General features: G+C 38.3%; 1 protein-coding gene across 5 annotated transcripts in view; it reads left to right on the forward strand.

Annotated features, from left to right (window-relative positions):
* The window catches only part of PHKB (phosphorylase kinase regulatory subunit beta), a 230,101-nt gene that overhangs the window by 121,766 nt on the left and 86,866 nt on the right, over window positions 1–21,469 (forward strand). The window lies entirely within an intron of this gene.

Here is a 21,469-nt window from a genome sequence, read left to right on the forward strand (position 1 = left end):
GATATGATCCCCCCTCCCCCACCTTTGGTGTTTGAAGCCTGGTCCCTTCGGCCCTTCATGATCACACATGTTGGTGTGTTGCTTCCATGTGGACTTTGTTGCTTCTGGGCTAGATGGCCGCTTGTTTACTTTCAAGTCTTTAAGTCCTCAGACGCTATAGGTCTCGATAGCCAGGCACCATCAACCTTCTTCACCATACTTACTTATGCACACATTTGTCTTCAGCAAATAAACAATTTCTTAGAGAGGCTAGTTCCTCATGTGGAAATGATTATCATCAATTGGTGCTTTTTTAAAAAATTTGCATATAAGTGGACTCATGGAGTTCAAACCCATGTTGTTCAAGGATTAATTGTACAACTTTCTATGTAATATGCGCAAGTTCCCAGAATATTCTGGTGGATAAAAATTTTATTGAATTTTCATGTGATAATCCTTGCCTTTCTCCTCTACCCATGACTTAATTAATTTCATTGGAGAGTTAATAAGAGACTTTTCAAGTGATAAAATAAATGTAGAAGCACTTCAACACATCCAAATTGTCTAAAAAATATAAAATTCAAAGCTTAAATTACTGGTTTTTTAAAATTCTGTGCTCAGATGTTATTTAGAAGCCAACATATTTTCATGTAAAAACTACATTTTAAGTGATGATTAACACCCAGCAAACTTGTAAATGTGTGATATAGCTTCTTTCTTTGATATTATAATCCTTTCCCGACACTATGTACTGTCCTAATTTTTCTTCCTTGTTTATCTAATGCTTAGATCTTTATTCTTCTTGTTTTTCTCTTCCATAGTATAAAGGTCAAGAATTTAGGGGTCATGAGTTTATGAACTGGATTACTGAGGATTTGAAAATAAATTCTAGCATTTACCGGTATGAATTAAATAATTTTCTTAACTTTCATGGACATCAATTTTTAAAGTTTTGTGCGATAGAAATTAACTAACAATAATAATAATAATAATATATAAATCTTTTACTGTGGGACAAGAATATGCTTAATTTATTTACTTCCTGCCCTTGCCTTCTTCCCTCACTCCCTCAGTCAGCTACCATATAAGAGATAGTCTTTACGAAAATATGTTCAGTAATTCTTGTCAGCCAGACAACTCTGGATGTTCATTGATTCTCCTTGCCAGTACTACCATACCAAAGCCACAAAACTCACTTCAAGAAGAAAATGTTTCTCCAATTAGTACTTAACCATTTATTTACTCATTGGTTGAACAGTTATTTGTAGAGTGCTTACTCTGTCCTAATGTTCTTCATTGCCATTGAGTAGAATTTAACTCATGCTTAGGCATAGAGGTTATAAGTTGGGCTGTTATCCTTAAGGTCTACAGTTTGAAACCACCAGCCACTCCTTGGCAGAAAGATGGGGCTTTCTAGTCCTATAAACAGCTATAATCACAGGAACAGTTCTGCCCTCTCCTATAGCATCTCTATGAGTTGGCATTTATATACTGCCAATGATTTGAATTTTGGTTTTTGACTTCACATATAACAGAATGAAATATTTCCTGATCCTGGACCATTTTCATGGTCATTGGTATGATTGAGTCCATTGTTGTCTCCATTGTATCAATTCATGTCGTTGAAGGTTTCTTTCATTTTCATTGACCATCTGCTCTTCCATCATGATGTTCTTTTGTAGCGATAGGTCTTTCCTTATAATGTGTTCAAAAATAACTTGAAGTCTTCTAAAGAACACTGTGGTATGATTTCTTCTATGGTAGATTTTTTTGGCGGTATAAAGTATTTTCAATATTTCTTCACCTATACACAGTTCAAAGCCTGATGGATCATCATATCCAGTTATTTTATAGCAAGAAGGGGAGGTATCACAACCTAGGAAAACACTCTTTCTGTGAGAACAGCCTATTATTCTGTTATTAACCTAGTTACTCTTTGTCAATTCTTACTCATTGCAACCCTGTGTGTTGCATAATAAAACTTTTCCATAGTGTTTTCAGGAACTTTCAGGCATAGGTTGCTAAAGCACTTCTGCATGAGTTCAGAGTTAGAGGTTTCAGTTAGTAGTCCAGTCCTAACAGTAACTAACTGTTGTATCTTGCTCGGACTCCTTTATCCTATCTGCTATTCCCTTCATCCCAGTGTTGGAACTAAGAAAAGCTCATTTTCACTTAAAACAGAGGGTTTATTTTGTATATTTCTTATCCAATTGAATCCAATTATTAAAGCCAGTCTTTAAGCCTAGAAATCTAACACATTTTAAAGGTAAAGTCAGAGATGAAGTACTCCGGTAATCATTGGTATTTAAACTCTAAATGTAGTTGATTTTTTCCCTCATGGCATTATTACTAATAAATTAAACTTAAAAGGAACAACTAAGACTATACAGGTATATTTCTACATTCCATTCTCTAAGAGAATTCTCAGTTGTTACGCTCCAAAAAACTTCAAACAGAAAGACATCAATTTCTGGGCACTTTCATTACATTTTTTCAAGATATCCAGAAGATTGTGAGTGACCCCTAATAGGATTTCTTTGAAAGAAGAATTATGAATATCTTGAGAGCACAAGTAATATGGTATTACTTTAATGCCTTCAGCTACAAAGCTTTCTTTTTAGAGTTCATGGCGGGGAGGGGGCCACCACTACACCCCCAAAACAGATTTTTTTTCTCAAAATATGTATTTAAATTTTTTTACAAAACAATCTTATCACCTTCAAAGCACTCTATTATATTTAATACATTTGTCAAATCTGTAATTCCATTTTTGGAAGTATTTTTCATACTTTTCTGTTTGGGTGGCTCACAGTACCTCCCTTGATTTTTTTCATTCGTCTCTTCTACATTGTCAAATCGCTGCCCTCTCATGTTCCTCGTTTGCAGAAATAAAAAAGAAGTCGCACCGAGTGAGGTCAGGTGAGTAAGGTGCGTGGGCCAAGAGAGGCATGCTTTGTTAAAAACTGGCACACTGAGATGGCTGTGTGGGCAAGTGCATTGTCATGATGGCAGAAGCAGTCCCCCATCTACCACAAATCAGCCTTTTTTGTCGCACATTGTTACTCAATCTTTTTTGGAAGCTCTAAATAGAAAGCTTGAATAACAGTCTGACCTGGTGGAATGAACTTCAAATGTACTATCCTCCTCACATCTAAATAACAAATGAGCATCATCTTGATCTTTGATTTCACTTGACAAGCTTTTGGGGGGTAGGATGATGGAGGTGTCTTTGTTTTGGGGGTCTTAAGAAGAGTACCATGTCTTGTCACCAGTCATGACCTTGGGGAAAAAAATCTGGATCACTTCAGAGCTGATCTTTGAAAGTACGGCATGCTTCTATTCTATGCTCTTGTTCCTGGTCAGTCAGAACTCGAGGCACAAATTTTGTAGCGACCCTTCTCATTTCAAATCTTCCACTAAAATTCGCTTGAACCGAGCTCCAAGATTGTCTAGATAACGTTCCTATTCCTTCAATGGTCCGTTGTTGGTCTTTGAGCACAAATGCACAAATTTTGTCGACATTTTGGTCTGTTCGGGAAGTAGACATATATCCAGAACAATGTTTGTCATCAATAGACATTTCATCTCTTTTGAAACTAGAAAACCATCCATACACTTGAGTTTTTTCCATAGGGCTCTCCTTGTAAGCTTTGTTCAATATCACAACAGTTTCTGAGGCATTTTTCCTGAGCAGGAAACAAAATTCCATAGCCACACGCTGTTCTCTTAAATTGGCCATCACAAAAAAATGAGATTTGAGCAAAACTGCTTTTATGAAAAAATTCACTGTCACCACAAATTGTACAATGCTGCCTAGCTGCAGGAGGGGTGGGGGTGGGGTGATGAGCTTTGTTCCATTGGGGAGGGGGTGCCCCTAGTATATTAACTTACTCTCTTTAATGTTTCTAGAAAGCTTTACTTGAATTACATTCACTCTTTATTAGAAAATGTGTTTATAATTTATTGTTCTCACTCTTAAATATATGATTAATATTGAATATGAAAACAGTAAAGCTTAGGAGTCTGAGAAGCTCTTTATATATAGTCAAATTATTTCTCAGAAATAGCATTAATAATATTCTTTGTTTGAAACTAGCTCATGTGTCACAAAAAATTAATAGTCAAATTATCAAAAATATTATTATTAATATTGTTTTTTTGTTTGAAACTAGCTCATATGTCACAAAAAAATTGAATTCAGTTTCAATTTTACTTTTCCTCCTTTTATAACCATTAGACTAATATTTAGATCTGGTGAGTAAGGAGGGTTTTTGGTTTTTTTTTTAATCGTTTTATTAGGGGCTCATGCAACTCATCACAATCCATACATACATCAATTGTGTAAAGCACATTTGTACATTCATTGCCCTCATCATTCTCAAAACATTTCCTCTCCACTTAAGCCTCCGGCATTAGCTCCTCATTTTTCCCCTCCCTCCCCGCTCCCCCCTCCCTCATGAGCCCTTGATAATTTATAAATTGTTATTTTGTCATATCTTTCCCTGTCTGACGTCTCCCTTCACCCACTTTTCTGTTGTCCGTCCCCCAGGTAGGAGGTCACATATAGTTCCTTATAATAGGTTCCCTCTTTCCACCCCACTCTCCCTCTACCCTCCCAGTATCGCCACTCATACCATTGGTCCATAAGGGATCATCCGCCCTGGATTAAGGAGGGTTTTTGAGCTGTAACTTTTTCCTTAAAAACAAAAAAAATTTATTATTATTCTTCCCTCTTATTTGTGGAGGATAATACATACAAAGAAAGACATACTATGCAAAGTTGCACAGCGCATCACATCAAAGAAGTGCCACTATCCCAGTCAACCACCCGTGTATGTGGTCTCCTCAGTTTTCACTTTTTCTTATCCACCTTCTATCTTCCCTACCTTTTCCTCTCCTTTCTCTCTGTCCCTACCCCTGTCCTTGGCCTCATTTTAGCCTTCAAAATCTGGTTTTGTTGTTGTTGAAAAGCAATCTTTTATTGCTTTTCATTTATCCTTTTTAATAATGGTATTAAGAAATATTTATCTTTGTTGAGCATAATGTCTTCTAATTTTGTTTATGTCATGATAAACAAACATGATTTTAATACACAAAATCAAGGTGTGTATGTGTGTGTGTTTGGGGGGTGGTTGGGAGGCATGCAATATATTTGCTTGTTCATTTGTTTGTTTTAACAATTCCATTCACATATAATTCATGTATCATATAATTTAATGATTTTTATATATTAAAAGAGTTGTGCAGTCATCGCCAAAGTCAATTTTAGAGCATTTTTTTTTCATTTTTGTACTCATTGTTATTAGCTCCACATTTCCTCCTGAACATCTCTCTCATAACCCTAAGAAACCATTAATCTTGTTGATGACCCTTCTATAATACAGAACGAAACACTGCCCAGTCCTGGGCCGTCTACACAATTGTTCTTATGTTTGAGCCCATTGTTGCAGCCACTGTGTCAATCCATAGTGTCTAGGGCCTTCCTACTTTTTGACTTGCCTTCTACTTTACTAAGCATGATGTCCTTCTGCAGAAGCAGATCACTATGGACAACATGTCCAACGTATATGGATGAAGTGTCACTACCCTTGCTTTCTTTCTGGTTATACGTCTTCCAAAGCAGATGTTTTTATTTTTGGCAGTGCATGGTACTTTCAGTTCTTCGCCAGCACTATAAATCAAGCACATTGTTCTTCAGTCTTTCTTATTCAGTGTCTGCCTTTCATGTGCATCTGAGGCAATTAAAAACCCTGGCTTGGGTCAGGTGAGCATCAGGCCTCAAAGTAACCTCCTTGCTTTTTAACACTTTAAAGAAGTTTTGTGCATCAGATTTACCCAGTGCAGTGCATCATTTGATCTCTTGACTGCTGTTTCCATGAGCATGGATTGTGAATCCAAGCAAGACAAAATCCTTGACAACTTCAACCTTTTCACCATTTAGCATGATGTTACTTATTGGTCTAGTTATGAGCATTTTGGCTTTCTTACATTGAATTTTAATCCATACTAAAGTCTGCAACCTTGATCTTCATCAACAAGTTCAAGTCTTCCTTACTTTCATCAAACAAGATTGAGTCATCTACATATCAAAGTTAATAAGCCTTCCTCCAATATTGATGCCAAACTCTTCTATATGTAACCCAGATTTCTAATTAGTTGTTCACAGTACAGATGGAACAAGTATGCTTAGAGGATAAAACCCTGTCACACATCTTTTCCCATATTAAAACGATGTAACATTCCCTTCCGTTCACACAACTGCCTCTTGATCCTTGTATAAGTCTCACAGGAGGACAATGAAGTGTTCTAGAATTCCCATTCCTCCCAAGGTTATCCATAGTTTGTTTTGATCCACACAGTCAAATGCCTTTGCAGAATCGATAAAACACAAGGAAACATCTTTCGGTATTCTCTGCTTTCAGGCAAGATCTATCTGACATTACCAATGATATCCCTTGTTCTATATCCTCTTCTGAATCCAGCCTGAACGTCTGGCAGTTCCTTGTCAATGTATTGTTACAACCGTTGTTAGATGATCTTCCTGCTAAAGGGAAAGATCAGAGAGATGAGCCTATTTTAGTGTCTTATGTAATTTTGGTATCACAGAAAGAAAAATTACTTACTTGATTAACTTTGCTTTACACTATCATCCATTTAAAAACAGCAAAGCTCTTAAGCTCCTGATACTTAGCTTCTATACTTAACAATTATTGTTTGAGGTAATATTTTGGCATATTTCATAAACCTCAGCACACGATAATACAAGTTTTCACCACCTCACTTCCTGCCTTCTAAGAATTTAGACAGCAGTCACTATTTATGGACATACTTAGTTATCTTTTAAGTTTTATAAAATGGACAAAATCATTGTTCCTTTATTTTTCTTGTAAACATCCTGCATTTGTTTGGATGCTAACCCTTTCAGGATTAGCAGTCTTTACCAGAAAATCAGGGCAGTGGGAGTTGGCACAGTGAGAAGCTCTGGAATGATAAAAAGCTATGTGATGAAACAAAGATGTTTATGAACTTGACCTTTTTATGGGAATTTGTCACCTTTACCTTTATGGAAGTTAAAATAATACTTATAACAATTAGTTCTTCCACTTTGTCAGTTCCATCATTTATTATTTTAATTATTGTTTAATTTTATTGTTGTTAGGTGCCATCAAGTTGGTTGCAATTCACAGCACCACTATGTAAAACAGAAATACTGTGCAGTTCTACCATCCTCACGGTTATTATGGTAGATCCCATTGTTGCAGCCAATGTGCCCATCCTCACTGAGGCTCTTCCTCATTTGTCCTTACCCTCTACTTTACCAAACGTGGTGTCCTTCTCCTAATGCAATGTCCTTATTTTTTGAGATGAAGTCACAAATCAATTCTAAGGATCATGCTATCTGTACTTTTTACAGGACAAATTTATTTGTTCTTTTGGCAGTCTATGGTATTTTGAATATTCTTCACTAACACGATTCAAATGCATCAATTCTTCTCCTGTATTATTTAAAGTTCAACTTTCACATGCATATGAGGCATTTGAAAATATCTTAGCCTAGGTCAGGCATAGTACCCTCGTTCTTAAAGTAATATTTTTGCTTTTTACAAGTGCTTTATAGAGCTCTTGTGCAGCATATATACCCAGTGCAGATTTATCCTTTGATTTCTTGGCTGCTGTTTTAATGAGCATTGATTGTGGATCAGAGCAAGATGAAACCCTTGACAACTTCATTGTTTTCTCCATTTATCATGATACTGACTATTGGTCCAGTCATGAAGATTTTTGTTTTCTTTACATTGAGTTGTAATCTATAGTAACGACTACTTTCTTTGATCTTCATCACTAAATGCCTCAGCTCTTCCTTGTTTCCCACAAACGTGGCTGTGTGTTCTGTGCATCACAGGCTGTCGATGAGCCGCTGTTTAGTCCTCATGCTGTTTCTTCTTCATCAAGATCCAGTCTTTTTTTTGGTGGTGGTGGGGGGGCTAGTTTGTTCATTTATTCATAGACATTCTTTAAAAAAATCATTTTATTGGGGGCTTGTACAATTCTTATCACAATCCATATATACATTGATTGTGTCAAGTACATATGTACATTTGTTGCCCTCATCATTCTCAAAACATTTCCCTTCTACTTCAGCCCTTAATATCGACTGCTTATTTTCCCCCTCCCTCCCCATTTCCCTTATGAACCCTTCTTAATTCATAAATTATTATTTTTTTGTCCTATGTTACACTGTCCGACATCTCCCCCTGCCCTCTTCTCTGCTGTCCATCCCCCTGGGAGGAGGCTATAGATAGATTCTTGTAATCGGTTCCCCCTTTCTACCACACATTCCCTCCACCCTCCAGTCATCACCACTCTCACCACTGGTCCTGAAGGAATCATCTGTCCTGGATTCCCTGTGTTTCCCGTTGCTATCTGTACCAATGTACATCCTCTGGACTAGCCAGATTTGTAAGGTAGAATTGGGATCGTAAGAGTTGGGGAGGGAGGACGCATTTAAGAACTAGAGGAAAGTTATATATTTCATTGTTGCTACCCTGCACCCTCACTGGCTTATCTCTTCCCCACAACCCTTCAGTTGCCTACCGATGGGCTCTGAGTATCCACTCTGCACTCACCCACATTTACAATGACATGATTTTTTGTTCTTTGATGCTTGGTATCTGATCCCTTCACAGCTCGTGGTCACACAGGCTGGTGTGCTTCCTCCATGTGGGCTTTGTTGCTTCTGAACTAGATGGCCACTTGTTTATCTTCAAGCCTTTAAAACCCCAGATGGTATATCTTTTTATAGCTGGGCATCGTCAGTTTCTTCACCACATTTGCTTATGCACACGTTTGTCTTCAGTGATCATATCAGGAAGGTGGGCACCCACTGATATGATTTTTAGTTCTTTGATGTCTGATACCTGGTCCCTTCTACAGCTCGTGGTCAGACAGGCTGGTGTGCTTCTTCCACGTCGGCTTTGATGCTTCTCAGCTAGATGGCCCCTTGTTTATCTTCAAGCCTTTAAGACCCCAGATGCTATATCTTTTGATAGCTGGGCACCATTGGGTTTCTTCACATTTGCTTATGCACACATTTGTCTTCAGTGATCGTATCAGGAATATGGGCACCCACTGATAGATTTTTAGTTCTTTGATGTCTGATAACTGGTCCCTTCTATACCTCGTGGTCAGACAGGCTGGTGTGCTTCTCAGGATTCAGTCTTAGGTTATTTGTTGAGCATAAAGAATGGTTACGTATGGTAAAATGTTACAACTCTGACACACCTTCCTGATTTTAAACCATATCTAATTAATTGCCTACTCATCTCATGTGCTTTGGACATGTTATCAGGAGAGAGCAATCCCTGGAGAAGGACTTTGTGTTAGGATGGGCTTTTAAAAGAAACAAAACTATATACATGTGTATATGTATATGCATGTATAGGTATTTGTATATATACACACATACAGTTTTGCTTCTGCAAAGATGTGTGTGTGTGTGTGTGTGTGTGTATGTGTGTGTCAGAGGAATGGCTCACACAGTTGTTTGAGTAAGTCCAGTCAAGTTTCAAGTTCATGTTCAAATGTTAAGCTAGGGACTTATCCTGACTGGTGTAACTTCAAGGGCTGATGATCCCACAATGAATAAGAACACAACAGGCTGCAGAGGTGGATTAGCCTAAGGTCATTAGGTCATGCTTGTGACTGGAGAGGTCCAAAGTTGTCAGATCAGATGGCAGGCACTGAAGGCTCCTTGGATCAGCAAACAATATGGCAGGCTGTTGGCCCAACTCCAAAGAACCAGGGGTAAACTAGTCAGATGAAGGCTCCAGATACAGCAAAAAGCAGACAAGCTTCCCACCGTGTCCACCTATGTAGGAATTCCTTCACACCCTTGAGGAACCTTCTTTTCAATTGTGTCAGGGCTATGACTTGAGTCAAAGGGTTGCACTTTACCTTAATGTGATTACAAATGATTGATTGCTTATAGCAGATCTCATGGACTTAATGGCATATATGAGAATGGACTTGGGTTGCCTAATTTCATGGGTGATTACTAGGCCTTATATTCCAAACTACTGAGAATGTTGGCCCAGCCAAACTGACACAAAACCTATTTCAGTCCACTCCTTGTTAATGTGCATCTCTACACATCTCCTTAAATTATTTATAACCTCCTAGTAAAAAATATTAAATTCTTACTTGTACCTCAAAAACTCAAATTCATTGCCATCGAGTCAATTTAACTTATACTGACCCTAGAATGTAGAACTACCTTGCTGAGACTATAACTTTTTTTTTTTTGGGGGGGGGGGGGCTTGTTAGTTTTATTTTCTTTAGATGTTGAAGCTTAGAAAAAATAATTCCCTTTTAAGCAAGGGAACACCAGAATGTGCTTACTACAGAAGAGCATGAATCATTTACATATTTTTTGTTCACTGAATTATGAATTTTATTATTTTTAATACTTTTATTGGGGGCTCTTACCTCTTTTATCACAATCCTTACATTCCTCCAGTGTGTCAAGAACATTTGCACATATGCCGCCATCATCATTTTCAAAGCATTCTCTTCTCACTTGAGTCCCTCATATCCATTCCCCATTTCTTCCCCCACCCTCCCCACCCATCCTCCTTCATGAAGCCTTGATAAGTTATAGGTTATTTTTTCCTTATCTTACATTGTCCTCTGTCATCTCTCACCCAATTTTCCATTATGTATCCCCCTAGGATGGGTTCTAGGTTGATCTTTGTGATAGGTTCCCCCAACCCTCCCAAATCCTCCTGGTATCTCTACTCTCCTTGTTGGGCTGGGGGTGGGGGGTTAGGGGTGGGGGGTTATCTATCCTCGATTCTCTGTGTTGTGGGCTCTTATCTATAGCAGTGTGCATGTTCTGGTCTAATCCGATTTGTAAGGTAAAATTGAAGTCATGATAGTGGGGTGAAGGAAGCACCAAACGACTAGAGGAAACTTGTGTGTTTTATCAGTGCTATACGCATCCTTACTGGCTCATCTCTTCCCTGTGACCCCTCTGTGAGGGGATGTCCAATTTCAACAGGGCTTTGGGTCACTCCATGCCCCCGCCCCCATTCACTTTGGATATGGTTGTATTCTGGGTCTTAGAGACCTGATACCTGATCCCATCAACACCTCATGCTCACACAGGCTGGTGTGCTCCTTCCATGAGGGCTTAGTTGCTTCTGAGCTAGATGGCTGCTTGTTCCTCTTCAAGCCTTTAAGACCCCAGACGCTATATATTTTTGATAGCGGGGCACCATCAGCTTTCTTCACCACATTTGCTATGCACCCATTTTGTCTTCAGAGATTGTGTCGGGAACGTGAGCATCACAGAATGCTGATTGTCTAACAAAGTATTCTTGTGCTGAGGGATTACTTGAGTCGAGGCTCAATGTCCATCTCCAACCTTAGGACTTAACATATAGATATGAGTACCTAGTTCTGTTCCCCTCTTAATATATATATATACATATGTACATGCCTGTATTTAGGACTCTGTAAATGTCTTTTGTCTCCTGGATCTTTCCTCTATTTCCTTTTATTTCCCTCTTGTCCCATATCATCTTGTTCCACCTTCATTCGTGTTTAGTAATTTCTCACTACTACATTGCCCTTGATTGAGCCCCACTAGGCATCCAACGACCTTCCTTCAATTGCTTTTGGTTAACTTGTTCTTCCCTTTTCCTTGGGTTGGTACCCCCTTCCCTCTTCTCCCACCTCATCTTCTCCCATATCCCCCCAGAACCATTGTTCCCGTACTTTTCCTCTCCGATTTATTTATCTCGCCTATCTTAACTAGATAGACATGCAGATACATTAGTAAGTGCAAAAAACAGACAAAAGCAAATAAAACAACAAAGGAAGTAAATACCAACAAAACAATAACAACAGCAAAAAACAAATACAAAATAACAATAACAAAAAGAAAGCCACTGACAAAATAGAAAGGCCTATAAATAGTTCAAGGTCTGTTTGTTGACCTTTAAGAGTGTTTTCCAGTCGAGTCTGATGGGGTGCCACACTCTGTCTCCCAAGTCTGTTTTTGGTATTCCCAGGGATTTCATCAATCTGCTCCCCCTGCTGCTCTGCTGAATGCCCTCAGTGTGTCGCCCCAGTGTGATGGGGCCAGACTGTGCACTATTCCTGCACTGTGTCTCCAGTGCTGTCCCCTGCAGCATCATGGTTCAGGGCGGGATGCTGTGTCCTGTAGTGAGGCCTGCCCCCCAATCCTCCCCTTGAGTTGTCTGCTCCAAGCAGGAAGATCTTCCTTGGGGCTTGGTGGACCAGCATGTCCTCTCCTCCCTCTCCATCCCTTTGCGTTTCTCCCATATCCTCTAATCTGAAGTGCTTCTACCCCACCTATAGCCCCAGTGCTGCCCTCTGAAGTGCATTCTTCTGGGGGGAGGAGGGGTCCGCATAGTTGGCATTGGGGCAGACTACACAGACCTCTCTATTAGGTTCCCTGGTATGTGCCAGTATGTTGTGTTAATGTCTTGGTGCATCGGGTTGAAGCCTGGTCTCTCTCTCCCTCTCCTCTTGAGATATAAATAATACCCTCTCCTTGGGTGGATTAGTGCCCTGCTCCCTCCCCCACCCATGGTTGTTTTTTTTTCTCTTTCTTTCCCCTTCTTATTTAGTTGGCTGCTGTATTGGGTTTAGCCCCTGCCGTAGTTGCTGGACCTCACCCCAAGGATGTATGTATATAGTAGCTTTTCCCCTATGCCCCGTTTTTTTTTTTTTTGTAAGCTTATCTAAGTGGCCTCATGATGTACTTGCCCTTTGTACTTGACTTACTTCACTTAGCAAGATTTCCTCCATTTCTTCCCATGCAGCAATGCACTTCATGCCTTCATCGCTGCATTTTAAGGATGCATAGTACTCCATTATATGTGTATATCAGTTTTTTTATCATTCATCTGTTGATGGAAATTTGGGTTGTTTCCCAACTCCTTGCAATTGTGAACTGTGCCATGATCAACACTGGAACACAGATGTCTGGCTGTGGTTTGTTTCTTACCTCTTCTCGATATATACCCAGTAGGGGGATTTCTCCGTCCTATCGTAGCTCAATCTCCATCTGTTTTAGATATCGCCAAATCAATTTCCATAATGGCTGTACATACCTACAGGTCCACCAGCAGCGGACGAGAGTTCTTATCTCCCCACAACCCTCCAACACTTGTTACATTCTGCTTTTTTGAATGGGGCTATCTTTGAGGGTGATACCACAGTTTTAATTTGCATTTCTCTTATGGCTAATGATCACGAACATTTTCGCATATGTTTATTGGTCGGATTTCTGCCCCTGTGAAACTTCTTTTCAGGACCTTTGCCCATCTCCTTAGTGGTCAGTTAGTTTTTTTCTTATAGTAAGCTTGCAAAGTATTGTAGATTGTAGATCAGTATGTTACTCCATTCCCTCCTCTTCATCATGTCCACTGATAGGTCTTAATGTATTCTTATTTGGGTACCTGTATACATGCAATTTTTTTCCCCTACCCGCCCTTATGATTTTCTCCTTTTCCTCATAGTTGGATAATTTAACTACTATGTGTCTTGGTAACTTCTTCTTAGGATTCAGTCTGACTGGAGTTCTTTCAGCATCCTGAATAGTTGCCTGATTTTCATTTCCTCACTGTTTTTGCTGTTGACTTCTTTGCTGTGTCTTGTTCTGGTAGTCCAATTATCCTAATATTTTCCTCTTCCTACTATCAGACATAACTCTCAGGTTTACTTTAGCTTCTGTGATTACCTTATTTGACTACCTTCCCATTTGTTGAGGTTTGCTTGGTTATCTCTAGGTCACTTATGCGATTCTCTGCTTCCTCAAGTTTTTTTAGCAAAGTCTGTTAATTAGCTACTGGATTTTGTTATTTCATCCCTTAAGTGTTGTATTTCCCATTGGTGCATTGGCTTTATCTCCTCTATCATTTCATCCTTTTTCTATATTGCTTCCCTCATACCCTGTATGACTCCAAGCTGCATTCTGAAAATTTCTTTCTGTGGCAGGTCACTGTCTGCTTCTTCTGTGCACATCATTAGGTTCGTGACTTCTTCCTACAATGTCTTCTGTTTCTCCTGCTTTTTTGTTGAGGCTGTTGTGGCTGGTTCCTGTTTACGTGTTGTTTTAGAGGTGCCCTGCGCCATCTTCCAGAGTCAAAGAAATACTGGGCTTTCATTTGGGGGACTCTTATGAGTGCTTCTATGAACTACCTACAGGTAGCTGCACTTGTGGGCTCAGGCTACTTCTGTATCTACCTTTGTTTTCACTCTTACCCTAACCAACCAGTATTCCATTATTTGGAAATTGAGTTGGATAGTCCTCTCATGGGATGCTGGTTGGGAGGTTTTGAGCCCATGAGATTGGTGTTTCACTGTCTGATCTCTCAGTAAGCCATAGTGATGTGTCTCATGGTGCTTAAAGCACCTCATGTGGTGTGTGGTGTTTCCCTCTGCAGCTGGAGTGCTGAGGAGGGCATGTGGGTGTACCCTCCTTGCTGTAGAGCACTGTAGATGGCAGGCTGAATTACCCTACTCAGAGAGATTGGCATGGAGGTTGGGTAGATGTTCCTGCAGCAACCTGGAGCACCACAGATGGTGGTCAGGAGTTCCCCCAGTCACTTGTAGAGTCTTGGGGTGTAGACTGGAGTTCCCCCAGTCGTTTTAAGGGGAGATCCTCTTGCCACTTGGAGCATGGTGGAGGACAGGCGTGATTTTCCCAGCTAGGTGTAAAGCCAACAAGTGCTGGAGGGAGTTCCCCCAACTGGGCCGTCAGATTTTACTTAGGTCAAGGGGAGTGGCCTGGAGACCGGTAGTGGCTTGTGAAAGGACAGAGAGGGGGAAGAGAAGAAAAAGAGAGAAACAAGAAAACAAAGACAAGAGCAAAAATAAAAAACAAACTAACACATACAGAAAAATGCAAAGATAAAACAAGAGTAAAAAGTCAAAAAAGGAAAACTGAATCTGCTGAGACTATGGCGGGAAAGAGAGAAGTGTTAGAGGAAGGGGGAAAAGAAGAAGCGAAGAAGAAGGAAAGAAAGAAAAAATAGATAAAGAGATAGCTGAGCCCGTGCCATGTGTAGTACTGCCTCGTGACATGTGCAACACTGTCAAAAGGGGCAGGCTGTAGGTCTCCCCACAGCATGGGCGAAGTTGTCCTAGGTAGAGAGTAGTGGGCTGAAAACCCGCAGTGGCATGTGGAAGGAAAGATAGCGAGAGGAGAGAAACAGAAAAGAAAGAAGAGGGGAAACAAAACACTGCTCAGTCCCGCACCATCCTCAGTATTATTGTTAGATCGAGCCCATTGTTGTGCCACTTTGTCAGATTTTCTTGTTGAGAGACTTCCAATTTTTTTTGCTGCCCTTCCACTTTTACAAGCATGATGGAACTAGTCTCAGGACTAATCTCTGCTGAAAACATGCTCTCTCTATATAGGACAAAGCCTTGTCATTCTTCTAAGGAACATTATGAATGCACTCTTTCCAAGATTGATTTATTTGCTATTTGATAGTCCATGATACCTTCAACATTCTGTCCATCAGAAGGGTTTCCCTTCAGCACTGTCTATCAGGAAGTCACAGAAAGGGGGTGTAGTGCTGATGCTGTCCACTCTCAAATGGTACCTGCTTATTGTGCAGAACTACTTGTAATCAAAGCACAAGTTTTCTGAGTTAAGTGATCTTAAAAATCTCCCCAAGAGACGATTGGTGCAGACTAGGAAAGGAAAGTAGTGTGACAGGAGTGCAGGCCTCAGGTATTTGAGCCACTTCTTTATGCAACTTAATTATATCATCAGGTCCTGCTCAAGTCCAATCTCATATATACCAAGTCCATTTAATATTGAAGTGTTGCTAGGCATGTCCAACTTTATGACCCTGTAGATCAGACAACTCCTAATTCACTATATGGGGCTATATGTGAGCCCATGGTATGCAAAGCTATAGTATTCATTAAAGAGCCATATTAGTACATGGTAAGAGCCTAAATTCCGTGTTTTAAGTCTCAGCTCTGCTATTTACTAGCTATGTGCAAGTGGTTTAACCTTTCATGGCTCTGTTTCATGGTTTGTAAAATAATAAGATTGTGTAAAAATTCATGAATTAATATATGTGAAGTGCTTTTAACATGCCAGACATAAAGTAAGCACTCATATAAGTACAGCTGCTTTGAAAACACAGCTATGTCTGGAGCAGCAACTTACTTTTATTATTATTAAAGAGATCCTCTAAGAGTTACTTAAAAGTTGATGGTAATTATATATATTGGCTAACACTGTAGATGTGTCCTAAAACTACTCCAGAAAAGCAGTATAACATAGAAATATTCCCAGAGCTGCAAAGAATTTAACAGGCATTCCTATGCTTGACTCCTTCCTGGGTTTTTTTTTTGTTTTTTGGAATTAATTCACTGCTTCAAAGCAGCACCTAAGAAGGAAATGAAAAATGATATATATGTGTATACACACATGTAGAGAGATCTATCTTTGTGGATATACATATTATACACATAAATTGATGCAAAATTCAAGTATATGATCATTATAAAATTATAGATAAGTAAAACGAACACATTTTCATCTCTTAAATGCAATTAAAAATAGAGAAAAATGCAGGCCTAGTTTACTAGAAGTTAGATCTTTTTTTATCTGTTGTTATTCAATTAATTTGAAGTTCATATAAATGCTGCCAGCCTTCACACCAATGGAGTTATGCAGAATTATACTTCAGAGTTTTCAACTGCTACCCTATCCAGAGTATTGCCCTTCTGGCCCATTGAGAATCTTCCTGTTTCTAATGGATATCTCTTGCATGTGTAAGAGCAGAAGCCTGCAAGAATGCACTGATGTCAGACCTTCTTCCCAACCTCTCTTCCTAATCACTTTAGCCTTCTATATCCTTGAATTTTTAAAATAATTTTCCAGGAGCTACACTATGCACAGTGCTTCCATGACAACAATACAACAGCAATTGAAAACATTGTCTTCATGCGGGCAGTGCCCTAAGACAAGCCTCATCTAAGAAATATATTTTATATTTTAGTAGGAAATACTCTCATTCCTTAAAAAATAAAATATTTTCTAGGCAATAAAAAAATTATTATTTTAAAAGTAGCTTTATTGAACTATAATCCACAAACCATATAATCTACCTTATTTAAAGTATCTAGTTCTGTCATCTGTTCTATATCCAGACAGTTTTACAACCTTCACCACAATCAATTTTAGGATATTTTATCAACACTAACCCCAAAAAACAACCTCATAACTTTTAGTAGTTATCCTAACTTTTCTCCATTCCTCTACTCTCCCCTCTGGCATTAGACAATTTCTATTTCTATAGATTTTCCTATTCTGGACATTTCATGTAAGTAGAATCATAAAATAGCTGGCCTTTTGTAATTAGCTCTTTTTTTTTTTTTTTACTTAGCGTGTTTTCACAATTCATTTGTGTTGTATGATGTATTGGTACTTCATTCCTTGTTTATTACTAAATAATATTCATGTATGTGTGTGTGACATTGTTATTCTTCTGTTGATAGACATTTGAGTTGTTTCTACTTTTTTGACTATGAATAACACTGCTGGGAGCTTTTGTGTACAAGTTTTTATAAAACATGTTTTCATATCTCTTGGTTAAGCAAGCATTCAGTTGCTAACCAAAAAGTCAGTGGTTCCAACCTAAAAGCCAGTTCACAGAAGAAAGATATGCTCATCCGCTTCCATAAAGATTTAGTCTTGGAAATTCATTGGTGACAGTTGTGCTTTGTCCTACTTGTTACTATGAGTCAAAAGTAACTCAGTTGCACTAGGGTCTTGGATGTCGATACCTATAGTGGAATTTCTGGGTTATATGGAAACTTTGTATTTGTGTGTGTGTGTTTTGAAAATTTTATTTAAAATTAGCCTGTTGGACTCAGTTTACATGATCGCAGTTTTGTTGGTAATATTCAAAGCATTATGATTTGCATTCTCCTTATGACCAAAATCATTGAGCATTTTTTTGTGTGTGCTTCCTGACCATTTTATATTATCATCTTTGGAGCAATGTCAAATACTTTGACCATTTTTAATTGATTATTTAGCTGTCTATTACAGAGTTGTTAAGATACAATTCTTTGTATGTAATTGGTTACAAATAATTTCTCCCTTTCAATAGGTTGTCATTTAACTTTCATCATGGTGTCCTTTGAGCCACAAGAGATTGTAATTTTTATGAAGTCTAATTTTTCTACTTTTTTCTTTGTCTAATTCAAAGTCAGAGAGATTTACTCATATAATTTTCAGAGTTTTATAGTTTCAGCTCTTATGTTTTCATCCATTTTTAGCTAATTTTTACTTATTTTGTGAGGAAGGGATCAATTTCATTCTCTCACTTGTGGTAATCCAGTTGTACCAGTATAATTTGTTGAAAACACTATTCTTTTTCCAATGTCTTGATTGATAGCTTTGTAGTAAGTTTTAATTTATTTTTAATAAATCAGTTTATTGGGGGCCCTTCCAGCTTTTCCATCAAACCATACATTAAATGTATCAAGCACATTTGTACATATGTTGCCATCATTTTCAAAATATTTTCTTTCTACTTGAGCTCGTGGTATCTGCTCCTCTTTTTACCCTCCATCTCCCACTCTTATGACCCCTTGATAAATTATAAATTATTATTATTTTTATATCTTATGATGTCTGCTGTCTCCCTTCACCCATGTTTCAGTTGTTCATCCCTCTCAGGGTATGTGTGTGTGTGGGGGGGGGTTAATACGTTGATCATTGCAATCAGTTCCCCCTTTTTACCCTTTCATCCTCCTACCTTCATGCTTCCCTCATGGTATTGCTACTCCCATTATTGTTCCTGAGGGGTTTATCTATCCTGGATTCTGTGTGTCAAGAGCTCATATATGTACCAGTGTACTTACTCGGATTTGTAAGGTAGAACTGGGGTCATAATAGTGGGAAGGGGGGAGCATTAAAGAACTAGAGGAATGTTGTGTGTTTCATCAGTGCTATACTGCACCCTGGCTGGCTCATCCCTCCCTTGTGACCATTCTGTGAGCGGATGCCCACAGACGGGTCTCCATTCCCCATCTCATTCGTATCAAGATGATTGTTTATTTTGGGTCTTCAGATGCCTGGTACCCAATCCCATTGACACCTCATGATCACACAGGCTACTGTGCTTCTTCCATGTGGCCTTTGTTGCTTCCCTGCTAGATGGCTGCTTGTTTAACTTCAAGCCTTTAAAACCCTAGATGCTATATCTTCTAATAGCCGGGCACCATCAGCTTTCCTCACATTTCTTTATGCACCCATTTTGACTTCAGCGATCATGTTGAGAAGGTGAGCATCACAGAATGCCAGGTGATTAGAACAAAGTGTTCTTGGGTTGAGGGAGGACTTGAGGTGACACCCAATGTCCATCTGCTAACCTTGATACCCAACATATAAAAAATGTACATAGACTTATATCCCTATTGTTAAATATTAATATATCTATATATTCATGCCTTGATTTATACCTCTATAAATGTCTTTTGCCTCCTTCTTTCCTCTATTTCCTTATACTTTTTCCTTTCCCACTATCATGTTCAATCTTCACTCAGCTCTCAGTAATTCTTCTCAGCCACATTGCACTTCATCAAACCCCACCAGGCATTCTACACCCTCCTTGCCATCACTTTTAGACCTCTTATTGTTCCCTTCTTCCTAGGTTTGTTGGCTCCCTCCTCCCTTTCCCTGCCCCTCTCTCCTGCCCCCTTGGAACCATTGTTTTCTCCTAGGTATTGTTTATCTTGCCTATCTTATATAGATAGACATTAAAGTTTTAAATTTGAGACGTGTTAATCTTCAAACTTTGTTATTTTCAAGATTGTTTGACTTTTTTATTTTGTAATTTTGAATCCATTAACTTATAAATTTCTACAAAAAAGAAAGACAGATTGTTAGATTATATTGAAAATACATGTGAATCTGGGACTATTGCCATTTTAGTAATACTAAATCTTCCAATCCATGAACATAAGAGTATCTTACCATTTCTTCAAACAATGGTTTTATAATTTTTACAATGTAAAATTTATATTTCTTTTGTTAAATTTACTCCTAAGTCCTTTTTAAAAATTTTTATGTGTGAAAATACAGTAATACATATGTTCTTTCAAGTTTTTCTGCATGTGCATTGATTATATTCTTTGCATTATTTCACTATTACTACCATCTCTTCATATCATTTCACCAGTAATTTAGAATCTGTCTCTTAAATTTCTCATTATTGTTATCAATTTGATATCACATCGATGGTTCTTGAAAACAACATAAAACTGAAGATAGACTTTCCTTACTAGTTGATCTAAACTGTTGTTTCATTTAAATATTAGTTTATGGGGTAATTTGGTTCTAGACTTAAAGATTACCAATAAATTTGGGAGTTCCTCTTGTCTCAATGGGTCTAATAAGTGTTTCTATAGAAATTTAAATTTAAGTTTCTATTCCACATTGTTTCTCCTTTTGCTCAGAACCCATCTATTCGGTTTGTCAATTTTACTAAGTTTTCAAGAATCAACTTTTAGTTCGATTGATAATCTCTATATTTCTATATTTTATTTCATTAATTTCTAGTATAATCTTTATTATCCTTTTCCTTCTGCTTGCTTTAGATCTACAGTTGAGCCTGAATAGCACAGATTTGAACTGCAAAGATCTATTTAATTGTGGATTTTTTTCCCCTGCTGTAATTGCCATGAGCTCAAGTGTTGAGAATATCTGCTTAAAATGCTGTGTGATGCATGAATTGTAGAGGTAACCTGCCCATTTGGACATGATTAGTGGAAAAGATGATTAGCATGTGTCCTTTAAGCAGATAAGTACATACTCTCAGGACTTGAGCTCACTGCAATAACAGCTGGAAAACATATTTATAAGTGGCCCCAGGGAGGTCAGGAACCATATTTCACAAGGCTCATCCCTAAATTATACATAGATTTTCAACTCTAATGGACATAAGCACCCTTAACCTTGTTGTTCAGGGGTCAACAGTAGTTTAATCTTTTCATCCACTGTCTTGAGGTAGAAAAATAAATTACCAATTTAGGAATTTTCTTCTGTTTTAATATAGTTATTTATAGCATACCATTCCCTGTAAACACTGCTTTATTCTGTTTAAATATAGTTATTTATAACATGCAATTTCTTGTAAACTCTGCTTTAGATGCTTTCCCATATATTTTGTGGGCTAAAGAAGAATATATATTCTGTTCCTTGAGTGGGGTATTTGATACTGATACCTTTAAGTTTATTTGATTTTTATTTATAGTTCTGTACAAAATACTTTCTTTTATTTTTCAGGAATTTTATAGGCATAAAATTTACACATCATATGAAGGGAGACGTTGGACAGGGCAAGATATGACAAAATACCCATTTATAAACTATCAAGGGCTCATGCGGGAGGGGGGAGCGGGGAGGGAGGGGAAAAATGAGGAC

Source organism: Echinops telfairi, unplaced genomic scaffold, assembly GCF_000313985.2.
Source record: "Echinops telfairi isolate 266 unplaced genomic scaffold, ASM31398v2 ScPeMD7_2291;HRSCAF=2852, whole genome shotgun sequence".
NCBI lineage: Eukaryota > Metazoa > Chordata > Mammalia > Afrosoricida > Tenrecidae > Echinops > Echinops telfairi.